The 15,959-nt window shown below is 42.3% G+C and overlaps 1 protein-coding gene across 2 annotated transcripts in view; it reads left to right on the top strand.

The window, feature by feature from the left end:
* The window catches only part of LOC136700345 (protein shisa-8), a 101,946-nt gene that overhangs the window by 68,097 nt on the left and 17,890 nt on the right, over nucleotides 1-15,959 (top strand). The window lies entirely within an intron of this gene.

The following is a 15,959-nucleotide window of genomic DNA, read 5'->3' as shown; positions in this document are numbered from 1 at the left end:
CTTCCTTCTCTCCTTCTTTATCTCTATATTTCTATATATTTCTCTTTCTCTCCTCTTCTACTTCACCCCTTCATCCCCCTCTCAGCCCCCACCCTCTCTCTCAGCCCCAGTTTGAGGGACTTATATAAATAATGTTTAATAGATGAGTGTGAGTGAGCAGCTACATGTGTCCTTGACATGTGTGACGCTCTAAACGGTGGCGAGGGACCACAGGAGAACATAAGTCAGAGTTCAGCACTCAGCCATTACTTTTAATGCTCAAAACATAAAGAGTTAACGAAAATCTCAGGCGTTCAAAAAGAACCACGTGCAACGAGCGTCGGCGCCAGTCAATACGCCAGGGCTTCTCCTTCTCTAGGACAGCGGGGCGGCGTCCAGGGCGGCGGCCGGCTGCGCGTCCGCGCCAGATCAGTCTGCTCCAGAGAAGAGAAAACAGAATAACAACAGGTGGGAAGAGGGAGAAAGACCAGAGCGAAATGATTAGTCGAATCAGCAAAAAGTCAGTTTCGCGTGTCGACCAGCGATTACCCCCTTTCTCTCTCTCCCCCCCGGAGATCCCTCGGCGGTCTTTTATGTCGTCGCTTCCTCCCTGGGAAGTAGGCGGAGCTGGGCCCCGTAACTGCCAGGCGCGGGTGGTTTCTCACCCCGCCCTGAGGGGCCGATGGCTGGCGTGGCATGGAGCTGCTGGATTGGTAAGACGGCCCCCGGCCACACATGTTAATGAGCACGTGTGTGTGTGTGTGTGTGTGTCTGTCTGTCTGTCTGTATATGTAGTAACGTCCCATTTACTCCTCCATTCCCCAACCTGGCTTGATGTAATTTCCGCAAAGTGCTTACCAAGCACACGTGTGTGTGTGTGTGTGTGTGTGTGTGTGTGTGTGTGAATAATGACCTGTTCCTGCAAACCCCTGATTGATGCTTATACACACCACCCCCACCCCCTGCTGACCTTCAACTGACTTCTAACCTTCAGACTCCTCCAGCCTGAAGGTTTAAGACCAGCACATACAGATGTTCAGCAAACGTCCAAAACATTAAAACCACGGTTTTTTACAGAGGGGGCCATGCACCAGTTTGCAACTCTGCTCAATTTCACAGTGTCACAGTGCACTCTTCTGCTGTTAGTGCATTAATTTAAGACTAGATTGAGACCACAAACATAAACGATAGATGACACGTGGAGTCAAATTTACCCAATGGTAAACTTGAGCATGTTGTGTATCAGTGTGGCTACGCTATAAAACAGAGCAATACCAGCTCATCGAACGTTGATTCATTCATTATCCAGTGTGTGTGGGCAACCATCCACTGTCACTAACCCACAGCGAAGACTATTAGCCATTTACACCTGTGTGGAACCAGTTCTGGAACAGTCTGGTGCATCTCCACTGACATAAACTGGTTCTTGAACCAGAAAAGTTTGTTTCCAGTGGAACCAAAGAATAGTACACTACTTCAACACAAAACGGCGACAGCTTCTGTGAGTGTGTGGAACTAAAGATGCTGCAGAAAGAGCACATAGCCTCAAATAAAATGCAGTGGAGCTGGATCGAGGTGTGCTGGGAAAATGAACAGTGGAACAGATGGGTATGTGCAGGTTTTTGTTTGGAAATGGGAAATAAAACCAGGAAAATGCTGTGTTTGTTTGTTTTCTGTTTCTTTTACTTTGCTGTTCACAAGCTCAGTGAGAGCTTACTCTAAAATACTTAAATACTTAAAAGCATCACATTAAACAATAAACAATTACTGGATCTTGTATATGATCTGTGTAGGAAAACCTTGCACAGATTCTGACAGAAGAGCAAAGTTTAATGTGCTAACACTTTTCTATTAGATCGTATGGAGAAAAGGCTAATGTGGCTAACAGTTGTTTAATTTTTCTCCTCAATATGCTACGCCGTGGGATCCTCTATTCCTTCAATGCAAAGAGGCGGTGGGAGTCTACGGCTGCGTTTGAAATTGCGTACTTGAACAGTACGTATTGAATTAGATCCCGTGCTCAGTATGTAACCTCGGATGCACTACATCCACCATCTTACCAACGTCCTTTGACCTTTGGCGTCACACCACCAATGACAAAAGTCCTACTAGTTGCTAAAAGCCCTGTTCACCAAATATTGTTTTCTTTTGTATATTTTCATGAAACTTACTGGGGCTCTTTCCTCCCACAGTCAAAAAACACACGTTGGTAGGTGGATTGGTGACTCAAAAGTGTCCGTAGGTGTGAGTGTGTGAGTGAATGTTTTTGTCTGTGTTGCCCTGTGAAGGACTGGCGCCCCCTCCAGGGTGTATTCCCTCCTTGCGCCCAATGATTCCAGGTAGGCTCTGGACCCACCGCGACCCTGAACTGGATAAGGGTTATAGAGAATGAATGAATGAATGTTCTGTCATATACTTTTCTGCCTTTTTTTCCCTCACCACTGCAGCTCCAGTGGAAAGATGGGATAGGACAGTGTGGTGGGGTTGCATACTTAAAAAAAATTCTCCAGATGAAGTACATCAACCAGGGACTTTTCTTGCTCAACAAATACTGTGTATTCGGACGCCCTAATCGTTCTCGCAGACTGTTTTTGGGTACTGTTCAGTATGGAAGTACGCTATTTTGGACACAGCCTATGCCTCTGAGTGTTGTAGGACTCTCTCCACTGGAAGGAGAGGAGCTGTACATGAGATTACTTTATCCATCTTTCCCATCTGTTTACATTAGTGCTGTGCTCTGAAACCAGACAATCGATCCCCAATATGGCACCCACTCCAACAAAATCACATGACTGCACCCCATAGATAGGTCAGAACCTTTCCTAATAACCCACATAAACTGAATCAAGAAGAGATGGGTCCAAAAGCTGGCTCACCCCTGGTTTCCTGCAGTCTTGTGCCCAACTGTTGTGTGCGATGGCATCCCAGATCATCACAGCATCAGTGTAGGAGGTGTGTCTCTATACAGCAAAGGTGGGATTGAGGTGGGAACACCGCAAGGCCTTCATACCCTGAACCCAACTAACATTGGATGCCTCCTGACAGCTTGGTCAGGCTCAGAACAACCAAGATAGCGGGCAATTCGTTTAATGACCATCCTACAGCCCCCACTCTCAAAGTCTGTCAACTGGGCAAAATGCATTCAAGTGCATCGTAGAGGCATGTCAACTACGTTATTCTCTCTCTCTCTCTCTCTCTCTCTCTCTCTCTCTCTCTCTCTCTCTCTCTGATCATATTTAAATGCAGATATGAATATTAATATGAATATGCATGCTCTTCACTCTTTCTTCCTGAGCGAGCTGATACATTATTAATGAGCCCGGCTGCATTTCCGTAGCAGTGTGCATGTGATCCGACGGCCCCTGAGGGACGGCGTGCCCTCAGAGAAGAGCGGCAGGAGTTTTACTGAGTTTCAGAGGGGACTCCGGCATGGTCAGGAAAAACTCTCCCTAGATATTATTATCTGTAATACATAATATATAACGCACTTTTTATCGGGATATCACTCTCACACTGTGCCTCGGTGCCTAGCAACCTGTCTCAGCATTTTTCGGCTTTTTCGCATCATTCAATTTTATTTTTATCAGATGTTGCATTCATTTTGCATGAATGTTTGTTAGCCTAGGTATATATCATAATTTATTTCAAAACAATTATTTTCTATGAAATTAAAACATTACATTGTCCTTTTTTAAATTAATGTTCCTTTTTATTATTATTTGATGAGGACAATTCATACAAATATTTTTACAAATTATGCAGCATATAAAATGTAAATGAGTGTGGTGTGTTCTCCCTGTGTCTGCGTGGGTTTCCTCCGGGTGACTGTCTGCGAGGAGTGTGGTGTGTTCTCCCTGTGTCTGCGAGGGTTTCCTCTGGGTGACTGTCTGTGAGTAGTGTGGTGTGTTCTCCCTGTGTCTGCGTGGGTTTCCTCCGGGTGACTGTCTGTGAGGAGTGTGGTGTGTTCTCCCTGTGTCTGCGTGGGTTTCCTCCGGGTGACTCTCTGTGAGGAGTGTGGTGTGTTCTCCCTGTGTCTGCGTGGGTTTCCTCCGGGTGCTCCGGTTTCCTCCCACAGTCCAAAAACACACGTTTGTAGGTGGATTGGCGAAAAGTGTTGCCCTGTGAAGGACTGGCGCCTCCTCCAGGGTGTATTCCTGCCTTGCGCCCAATGATTCCAGGTAGGCTCTGGACCCACCGTGACCCTGAACTGGATAAGGGTTACAGATAATAAATGGATGGATGTACCTAGCTAGGCTTATTGATAAACAGAAAAAAATAAGAACAATAAAGAAAGCAGCATGTTCAATAAATACATCCAAAATAAAACATGCACGTCCGATTTTATAATTATGTTTTCTATATGAATGCATTTCTATATCAGTTTGTCACCCAAAACCTGTAATATGTTCACAGTTTTGCTGTTGTTCACTGTAAAATGAAGGTTCCCTTCGGGTCACTGATTAACCCCTAAAGACTCATGTATGTTTCAGATCAGATTAAGTTATTTAGAAAAAAATTTCTAATATAAAAAGTGGTGTAGATGAAACAATACACCTTGTCCTTTGTGCAGTATGTGGGGGTCTATGAATATGCAATTAGTCACACCCCTTATTCCACCCATCCCCATTATTCCAGTTTCTTGCAGCTAAAAAAAAAAACCCCTGTGTTGCTAGTTAATGGGATTGGTTGTTGTCAGGGGTTTAGCCTTTTTGTCCCTGTCTTGTCCTGTAGCCACGCCCTGCACCTGAGAGCCCTGAGCGTGTCACGTGATCGGGTTCACAGGTGTTTCTAATGTGTTTTCCTGTATAAGCTTCCTTTGTAGCCTTGGTGATTGTCGTTCATTGTTGTTAGCTGGAGTGTTGTAACCCAGTAAACAAGGATCGTCCCTGGACGTTCAAAATAGGTCTAAAAGTAGTCTGTCCATCAAGGACATATTTTAAACGTCAACGGATGTCCAAAATCCATCTTAATAAGTTAGTTAAGTGGTGACCAATCGATAACGTCAGTGGACGTCCAAAACACGTTTTATACAAATAATTTATTTCGGGACCAATTAATAACGTCAATGGACGTCCAAAATACGTCTAATAGTCGTCTTTTCAATGTCTGTGTTTGGACGTCTTTTCAACTTTCATTTTCAACCTTAAGAGAACGTTGATTAGACGGCAGTCATTACGTTATTTCAACGTTGAATCAACAGCTAATTGTTTACTGGGAATGTTCTTCTGCGTATGCCTCCATCCCCCATGTTGTTCTTCACTCAACTATCATGACAAATGCTTAGGTTTATGATGTAAACAACCATGGCTGCCTGAATTAGCTTTCTTTGAAACACTAAAGTTTCAGTATGAAAATTTTGCTCCTGCAAGAGCTCACAGAGGATGTATTTTACATTTCTCAATATTTTTTTCTGGATTTCACAACCAAATATATTCTAACGCTCTACTTTAATGTATTAATATTAAACTATATAACTCCCAAAGTATGTTTTTTTGGAATTTGATATTAGCTTTATTTAATATTCAATTAAACAACATATAAAAGGTGCTTAATGTAATGTAATAAATGTTCTACATTAATCACAATGTATTACATTTTTTATTGTTTTTTTGTATATTTTATTATTATCAGATGCTTTAGACTGTTTTAAAGCAAAAACATCAGAAGTGTGTAACCTGCTGTATTCTAACTTTCTGTGGAATGTGTGTGTGGGTGTGTGTGTGTGTTAATTGTGTTTAGAAGTTTGGAGCTATGTGTGTAACTCCTCCTGAACCAGAATGTGCATGATGTAATCAGAGTAAAAGAAAAACTCTACAGAAAAGTTTCTCATATCACACACACACACATATCACAACACACACACACACACACACATATATATATCACAACACACTCACATATGCTTCGCTTTGGTTTTTTCACCGTTTGCTCACACTCCAACTTTATAAAAGTCTTTATTCAAATCCCTCAGCCGCTGACCAATTTAATAAAGTTTCTACTTCATAAAGCTTTAAGTGAAACCCAATTTCTACCAAAAGTAACTTGTTCTTACTTGATCACATAAAGTCTACAGAATGAGTAAGTGGGAAATTATATGAGAAGAGAAAGATAGGGTTTTGTCTTTGGGCTGGGACACAGAGTGTAAAGAATGATGAAAAAAAACTACATAAAATATTTACAGTCACTGGCCATTTGATCAGAAACTCCTACCGGCAACACTTTCCATGAACACCATGTTAATGAGAACCACGCTTCTGCTTCTGCTACCAAAGATCATGCAGTCAGAGGAGCTCCCAATATTCTGAAACTTTAAAGGTGGATACATCTGATGACGGGAAAACTCCAGCCTGGAGCACGGCCTTGCCCTTAGCTGAGGGAACACTCCAACGTTCTACCGACTGAGCAAACTCTGTTCATAAAATGCCTCATATGATCTGATGCTGTCTCTCGGAATTGTGCATTTAGCTTAAGGACAAGGCAGCCGTGTTCCTCTAGAATGGAATATCCCCTCACCAGAAGCTCCCATCATTCAATTTCCCAAGGTTAACCCTTTTTTCAATAGGTTAACAGCACTTTATTCATTCCAAAGTAAATGTACATAAAGCTAAAAACACACTAATCATACGTTATCAGGCATTTCTATGGTGTTATAAAAATACATAGAGATTTTTAGGAAGCAGTGCTATCACATGACACTGTTCCATTGCATGGTACCCACTGTACTCCATTTTAGTACTTGGTGCCTCAGTGGTTTTCTACTCCCAGGACTCCTTACAGGAAGTGTAGTCAGTCATGTCAGAAAACCATGTTCCTAACGGGAGCTACAGGCTTTGGATACCACAACAGTAGAGGTAATGTTTTACTCATCGTGGCTCATCTCCCTGTGTCTGCGTGGGTTTCCTCTGGGTGACTGTCTGTGAGGAGTGTGGTGTGTTCTCTCTTTGTCTGTGTGGGTTTCCAAACACACGTTGGTAGGTGAATTAGCGACTCAAAAGTGTCCATAGGTGTGAGTGTGTGAGTGAATGTGTCTGTGTTGCCCTGTGAAGGACTGGTGCCCCCTCCAGGGTGTATTCCCGCCTTGCGCCCAATGATTCTAGGTAGACTCTGGACCCACCGCGACCCTGAACTGGATAAGGGTTACAGACAATGAATGAATGAATGAACATGTTATTTAGTAATCTCTCGTTATTTTGAATTATTAATACATTTATATTCAGAAGCTGAAGTACGCTGTCAAATCACAATTTACGAATACAGCGTGTTTTGGCTTGACTCCACAGTTGTGGTTCTCTATCAGTTTAAATGTTGTGTGTAAACACAAATGCAAATGGAAAAATTGTGGTGTTACTTAATTAAAAAAGAGAAATAACGTGACTAGTTCGATAAGCAATTTATACTCCAACTTATATAACTCCAATATATGTGTGTGTGTGTGTATGACCCACTATCACATAACTGCATGAGAACTCATTCCAGCACTGCTCTGGGAAGAGAAAACTGAGAGATGAAAAGCGTGTAAGTAGAGGATAAAAACGGGCATGCTCACACACACGCTCACACACACACACACACACACACACACACACACAGAGAGAAAATCCCTCCCCCCTCACACAAACAGGTTCCTATGAGAGGATCAAGTGTAATGGCAGTGTTTAAGCCACGTTCTCAACACATGACACTTCCTTACCCCTGCTTCACCCCGTACTGTGCCGTTACGACTAATATATTTAAAAGAACTTTGGCTTTCTTTTTGTGTCTGAAAGGGAAAGGGGCAGATGATCAGAACAAACTGAAAATCAGTGGGATGTCATATGTAAATATTTTCATGGTTGTGACATCATTAACACTGAGCTGTGTTTTCATATGTGGACGGTATGGACCCAACCCCCACAAAAAACAGAGGTTTATAATGGGTTAATATACCCAAGTGACATGAAACACAAGGTCAGAAATGGAGAGAGTATGACAGAGAGGGAAAGAAAGAGAGATTGTGAGTTGAGAAAAATATAAAGGGGGTTCAGATAGAGAAGGACAGGCAAGAAAGGCAGGGGGAAGGGAGAGAGAAATGAGTGACAGAAAAAGAAAGCAAATCAGAGAGAAATGAAAGAGTGAGAAAAAGAGTGACAAACACAAAGTGACAAAAGCTCAAAGAGAGACAGAATTGAGGAGAGAAAGTGAGAGGAAGAGAAAAACAGAGAGAGAGAGAGAGAGAGATACAGAATAAGAACTATACAGAGAGGTGGGGGGGGGGGGGGTCTGAGGATTAGACAGTGATGTGGAGTGTGACTGATTGAATCAGAAGCTGGTCTCCACCTTTGCGTGTAAGGACTATTAGGTTATTACATTATTGGATGATGTGATTATGTTCCTGCCCAACTCTCTGTTGCGGAATCCAATGTGAGGGTCACTTTACTTTTTACATCTTATGGAGGTCATTGTGGTTGTCACTTTGAAAATATTGGACCAATTTCACCAAATTCTGGTAGTAGTGTTGCTGCCAAACAGCTCCAGGATCTTGGAGTTCCTGGGTTCAGTTCCCCACCTCAGATCACTGTCTGTAAAGAGTTTGTGATGTGTTCTCCCTCTGTTGGCGTGGGTTTCCTCCGGGTGCTCCAGATTCCTTCAACACTCTAAATGAATGAATAATTAACCTGTTCATGCATGGTGTCCACAATAATGGAGATATTCAAACATAATACTTCCTCCAAACCAACAGAGGGACATGTCCTAAACCTTTATTTTGGTGCTGTATAATCATTGTTTTTATTCACATTTGTTGCCCTCAAAACTGAATTCTAAATTCAAAAATGGTGGCAGGCACTGGACCTGACCATGTGACCCCTGTTAAATATTTGTTGTTTGTTTTTCTACGCATTAAAAAGTAACTGTCCACTCTAGTTGACATGACACATTAATGTTGTACAGGATATATGTATTAGTGGTATCAATCGATTATAAAAATCTAATCGAGTTAATCACAATGACATTCTGTGAATCCCACCAGTCACAATAGTGACTGTAAAAAATGTTTTTATTTTTGTAGCTCTACATAGGGTCCTGAAAAACATATCAATGCATTTCCATTCATTCATTCATTCATTCATTCATTATCTGTAAGTGTTTATCCAGTTCAGGGTCGCGGTGGGTCCAGAACCTACCTGGGCGCAAGGTGGGAATACATCCTGGAGGGGGCGCCAGTCCTTCACAGGGCAACACACACTCACACATTCACTCACACCTACGGACACTTTTGAGTCGCCAATCCACCTACCAATGTGTGTTTTTGGACTGTGGGAGGAAACCGGAGCACCCGGAGGAAACCCATGCAGACACAGAGAGAACACACCACACTCCTCACAGACAGGCCCCTGGAGCTGTGTGACTGCGACTTATTTTTATAAATAAGAAAGTGTCTCAGTGAAACATATGCAGTGTCACATGTTTAGAGTAAACTGTCACATGACCAGAACTGTTTATGCCCTGGTTGCACCACAAGAAAAGAATGGCTGCATTGGAGCTCACAAAGAAAAAGCTACTGAAGTATGTTAACTAAAGAAGGGACAATTATTTTTTATACATAAAATCTTTAAAAAAGTGTCTAGTGTGGATCTATGCATTTTCATTTACTAAACTTTGTTTATTGTGGTCATGGGATGAGTAAACATATTGATGACAATAATAGTCACCGGTGGGATAACACAATGGACCTAAGTATATACTAATACACATATATAGCTCACCTCCTACCAAACTTTCCACACTGTTTTTTCTTTTAGCTTCACTTTGAGTCAAACTGTAGATAAGTTAGATCCAAGAGACCATCTACACAAGGCATGGGACATCGCAGTTATCTCTCAATCCAGCCAGGCTGTTAAATGCCTCCCACGGTACAAAAACACACATTGGAAGGTGGATTGGCGACTCAAAAGTGTTCGTAGGTGTGAGGGAATGTGTGTGTGTTTATCACTCTGTGAAGGACTGGCACCCTCTCCAGAGTGTGTTCCTACCTTGTGCCCAGTAATTACGGGTAGGCTCCAGACCCACTATCACCTTAAACTGGATAAGGGTTACAGACAATGAATGAATTAATGTTTAAATGCATCATGTTGCACAATGGAAACAGTGTTGATGTTTGATGTTCTATTATCTTTGCTTTCACAAGCTCAAATTGAGAAAATTGCAGCGTGCAGCTCACAGTTCAGACAATAAAACATCTTCATATTCCAGCTTCAACAATTATATAAAAGATAAATATGTGGATTAATCAAGGCATGAGAAAAGAGGAATTATTTGCATCCATCACATTAAACTTGCTAAACTTCCAGAGTCAATGCTGATATGTTTTCCTATTATGAGGAATGTACTCACAGTTACAGACTGGAAATGTAATTAGAGACAGGCTGATTATTTATTTATTTATTTATTCATTTAACAGATCATTTAAAGGAATACCCTCAAACTGGAGCCTCCAACGCCTATGAGTCAGATTATTAACGGGTTATCAATCTGCATCTAAACATATCCAACGTGTTGCTGTGTCCAGTCCAGAGAGGTCATTATCAGAGGTCATTTCATTTCCTCAGCGTAGGGAAACTGACAGATATTTCAGATCTGATTCCATGCTCCTGGCAGAAAGTTTCTCCAGCACCCTTCAGCAGCTGCGGGTCATTTACTTAATTAAACGTTACACTGATGGGCTGTGACTCTGTGTGCTCACACACGCTGCTCGGCTGTAAGAATCACTTTAACTCAGGAGAACACCGAGTGATTTATGGACTCCGAGAGGTCATTTTACTCATTGCTGTAACAAGGACACTCAGTGGCATTGATGCAAATCTCCACTCCAGTAATGGTCCGAAAAAGTTTTGGTCAAATGAGAGGTTTCTAATGTTAACATGAGTTCTATGTCTAACATCAGTATGGAACATTTAAGGTTTTTTTGTGCGCAATATGTTTATCTGCTGAATAAAACATTCATTCACTCATTATCTGTAACCCTTATCCAGTTCAGGGTCACGGTGGGTCCAGAGCCTACCTGGAATCATACACCCTGGAGGGGGCGCCAGTTCTTCACAGGGCAACACACACACTCACACATTCACTCACACCTACGGACACTTTTGAGTCGCCAATCCACCTACCAACGTGTGTTTTTGGACTGTGGGAGGAAACCGGAGCACCTGGAGGAAACCCACACAGACACAGGGAGAACACACCACACTCCTCACAGACAGTCACCCGGAGGAAACCCACGCAGACACAGGGAGAACACACCACACTCCTCACAGACAGTCACCCGGAGGAAACCCACACAGACACAGGGAGAACACACCACACTCCTCACAGACAGTCACCCGGAGGAAACCCACGCAGACACAGGGAGAACACACCACACTCCTCACAGACAGTCACCCAGAGTGGGACTCAAACCCACAACCTCCAGGCCCCTGGAGCTGTGTGACTGCGACACTATCTGCTGTGCCACCCTGAATAAAACATGCACTTATATATTTTTTAATTCAAATATACATAGATCAGCCTTTAAAATGATTACATTTTTTCTACATTCATTGTCCTTATTAAAAGCTCTTCTGACAATACATGTGCACAATTACAGATCTGTTACTCTGCAAAATGTAGGCCATTCCATCTTGTTCGTCATTGGTAGGAACTGATGTGTAAACTTTGCAGAGCTCTGATTGGCCAGAGAGAGTTGTCAATTTCAAGCACAAACTAGCTATTTGTGAACTCTCTAAGATACCGTGGATATCACTTTTATTTTTTATCTGACTGACAGCACCAACTCATAAAAATCACACCATGGTCTTTGGAAAACGTTCAAACACTTCTCAGATTTGTGGATGACAACAGAATCCAGCAAAAGCTGGATGGTGCAACAAGGAACGAAAAAACGACTGAACTGGGGCTCAGAGCTGTGTTCAGTTTCAAAAAATAACACAGTGAGTAAACAATGCTCATCATTACTGCCACTGTTGCTGTGGTATCCTCCCGCAATCCAAAAACACATTTTGGTAGGTGAATTTGCCGCTCAAAAGACTTACCGTGGGCTCCAGACGCCCCGTGAGCCTGAACTGGATACGGGGTTAAAGACAATGAATTAATTAACTGACTAATTAATACGTTTTCATATATCCCAGATAAATGATCTGCTGTTGAATGACTCTTCTTTTGAAACAACTTTGTAAATTAAATAAAGTGAATAGAACTGCATTAATAGTCCCCATGTGTCAAACAACAAAGGCAGTGTTAGTTCTGCATAAGATACACACACACAAATAAAGAAACACACCTACAAACACATGCATACCCACACACTCACACAAACCTGTACAATCTTGTATCTGTGAACTGTGGGGACATTGCAGACATCCATTTTGTTCACTAATAATTATTTACATTGTGGGAACCAGATGGAGATCTCTGTAATGAAGACAAGTCTTGTCATGAGACATTAAATAGGCGCTATTTACTATAGACTCCAACTATAAAAAAACCAACCCTATTTTAAAACATCTTAAAATCAAAATGTATTTATTTATATCATTGGGACACACGTGTTTAGAAACATAATTGGTCCTCAGATCATGATGATAATAATATATTTGAAACACACACACACACACACACTCTACTATAGCTCATCATCTTGTCTCAGCCATGTGCTTGTGTTGGACCATAGCCAACTTTCCATCAACTGAATTGAGAAAGGAGTCTCAGACTCTCACTCAGTGTGTGTGTGTGTGTGGTGCATGCTCTCCATGTAATCCATTACACACACTGACAGACAATTATGTCTCAATGTCAGTCAGACAATGCTATACAAGTGTGTGTGTGTGTCTGTGTGCTCCAAAGAAAGAATGTGATGGGAGACAAAACCACAGAAAAGAGAAAGAGAGTTTGAAAAGGAGAAATAAAATATTTATTTTACTTTCTCTCTAATGTCTCTTTTTCTCTCTGACACACTTTTTGTTACTCACTTTCCATTTCTTCCCCTATTTCTATCTCTTTCTTTTTACATGATTCCTTGTTTCTTCCACTACACACTCTCTCTCTCTCTCAAACATTTTCTCTAAGCTGATTATATTGGAGTGCACTTACACTGGAGATTAGCTCAACTGAGACACACACACACACACACAATTGTGTTTGTGCAAAACCATCATGTATTTAAAGTGGCATTTACTCACATCATCTTCACACACACACACCAAAAGGTGTTTATTGTGCCATCTTTTTTTTTGCCCATATGAGAGTAATAATTTTTCACACTTGTATCTTCCACCACTGTAACTACACAACTCTTTCCTTCAGACCTTCTTTTCCAATTCATCCACTACTAAAATCCTCCTCTCTCTGTGAGATACAATACGTGTGCAAATAAGTTCTGAGGCGTCCTGCTGAGCTTGTGAACTAACCAATGCAGAGCCGAGGCTCTGGGCAACATGCATGGTGTTGCGCCAATCACAGCCCCAGAAACACACACAAACGGAGCATGTTCCTGTCTTATTTCCTATTATTCAGCCACAGTTCGCGCAGAATAACCTACCGTTTTTTGGTTTATGTTTATGTCAGTGAAAATGTGCTGAATGGTTACAAGTTTAGTTCATGAACTGGAATGTAAATATGGCTGAACTAACCACAGATGGTGTAGTATCATCACCTTAAGCTCTCTCTGTGAAATATGGCTTGATTAACATTTCATGCATGCGCGTTTCAATATTAGGGGTCAGTCAGTACATGAAAATGCCTCTTCTCAGCCGGCCCTGTAGGCCATGTGGCTGAACTACAGACTGGTAGTAAGTTGTAATTATATGGTGTTGTTATGGTAACAAGTTGTGTTTATCCACAAATTAAATTCAGTTTTACTAAAGAGTAATTCAGTAGTTGCATCTGTAAAAAATGTACTATATCAGCGTTATTAGTTCTGTAAAATTCTTGTTCATTTGTTTCTTGTTCTTGTTCATTGTATTTTGTACACATACACACAAACACACTCATGTGTGCATGTACACATAGTGTATACGTGCAAATCAAAGCCAGCTTTATTGCCTCTCTTACTCACCATAGCTTTACAGAGTGAGGAACCAAACATAGTAACTCCAGGACATGGTGCTACATTTGAGATAGAAGTTAAAAAGGCAAAAATGTTAATAAAGAATAAATAAGCAGGTAAACAGGGGGAAAAGAATGAGATAAAGGTATATGTTACTTGTGTCAGTAGTCTCTTACACACTTTTATAGGACCTGATTCTCTCTAATGGCACTTTTCCACTGCATGGAACCTACACAACTCGGTTCGGCTCTTTTGCATTTCCACAAACCAAATCTGATACCTGGTCCCCGGAGCCAGATGTAATGTAAACCAATGTAATCCTTGCAGAGCGCTGATTGGCCAGAGAGACCTGTCAAGCACCACAAAATGCAGAGTTGCAGCACAAATAAGTGGCTTGTAAAATCTCTCATATTACAGCAGTGGTCACATTTGTTTTTATCTGACTCACAATAGACATGCAGCTCGTAACACTACCCCAAGGCATTTTGAAGAGGTTGGGACGGTGGCTGACGGAAGTCTCCAGCGAAATCTGAATGTGCAACAAAGAGAACTGGGGTATGGAGCTCTGTTCAGTTCAAAAACAAACAAACAAACAAAAAAAAAAAACATGCGAATACACAATGAGCAAAGAGTGGCTAATGTTACCGCCTGCATTGTTGCAGTTTTCAAAGCTTATGGTACCATTATAGACAGGGCTTTGTGATGTCACCAGCTCCATTTTATGGGAGAGCTGTGCTTGTGGAAAGCCCACCAGCTAAAAGTGTGTTGAGCCGTGCCGAGCCAATCCCATGCAGTGGAAAATGCCATTTGATGCTCCTTTAGAAGCAGGTGAGGTTGATTGTGGAGGTCCCCTACATTCTTCAGCTGAATCACTGTTGTGACTTCTTCACTAAGATTGCTGTTGGAAACTAGCCCCTCCACAGATGTATCATGTGCAGAGTTGATGTTATGTTGCTATTAAACTTCGTGTGAGTAGGGTATACAGCAGACAGCACAGTACACAGCCCTAGAGGGCTCCAACCCTCAAAGTAATGGAGTGGGACATACTCTTGTGGACCCTGACTGCTTCTTGGGGGAAGGGGGGTGTTGCTCTGGAAGTCAACAATGCAGGTCCAGACTGAAGAGTTCTGTGGTGTGTTCTCCCTGTGTCTGCATGGGTTTCTTCCGGGTGACTGTCTGTGAGGAGTGTGGTGTGTTCTCCCTGTGTCTGCGTGGGTTTCCTCCGTGTGACTGTCTGTGAGGAGTGTGGTGTGTTCTCCCTGTGTCTGCGTGGGTTTCCTCCGGGTGACTGTCTGTGAGGAGTGTGGTGTGTTTTCCCTGTGTCTGCGTGGGTTTCCTCCGGGTGACTGTCTGTGAGGAGTGTGGTGTGTTCTCCCTGTGTCTGCGTGGGTTTCCTCCGGGTGACTGTCTGTGAGGAGTGTGGTGTGTTTTCCCTTTGTCTGCGTGGGTTTCCTCCGGGTGCTCCGGTTTCCTCCGACGGCCCAAAAACACATGTTGGTAGGTGGATTGGCGACTCAAAAGTGTCCGTAGGTGTGAATGTGTGAGTGTGTGTGTGTCTCCCTATGAAGGACTGGCGCTCCCTCTAGGGTGTGTTCCTGTCTTGTGCCCAGTGATTCCAGGTGGGCTCTAGACCCACCGCGACCCTGAACTAGATTAAGTGGTTACAGACAATGAATCTAATAAATGCATAGATAATAAAGGTGATTGCATATCAAAATAAAATAAATCTCGTGTGTGTGTGTGTGTGCTTTTTTTTTTAATAAATACCAAGAAGGTACAGAACTCCCCTCATGTTTTTCAGTGCGGTACGGCCTTAGCTTTTTTGTTGCTGGTAATGAGGCTGTACTCCTCGGTATGGAAACATGTTGGTAAAATCTTTGGCGAATGTTTTGAAGGTTTACAT

This window comes from Hoplias malabaricus, chromosome 6 (genome assembly GCF_029633855.1).
Source record: "Hoplias malabaricus isolate fHopMal1 chromosome 6, fHopMal1.hap1, whole genome shotgun sequence".
In the NCBI taxonomy this organism is placed as follows: domain Eukaryota; kingdom Metazoa; phylum Chordata; class Actinopteri; order Characiformes; family Erythrinidae; genus Hoplias; species Hoplias malabaricus.
The sequence above is the reverse complement of the archived record's forward strand: the minus strand, read 5'-3'. Positions and strand labels throughout refer to the sequence as shown.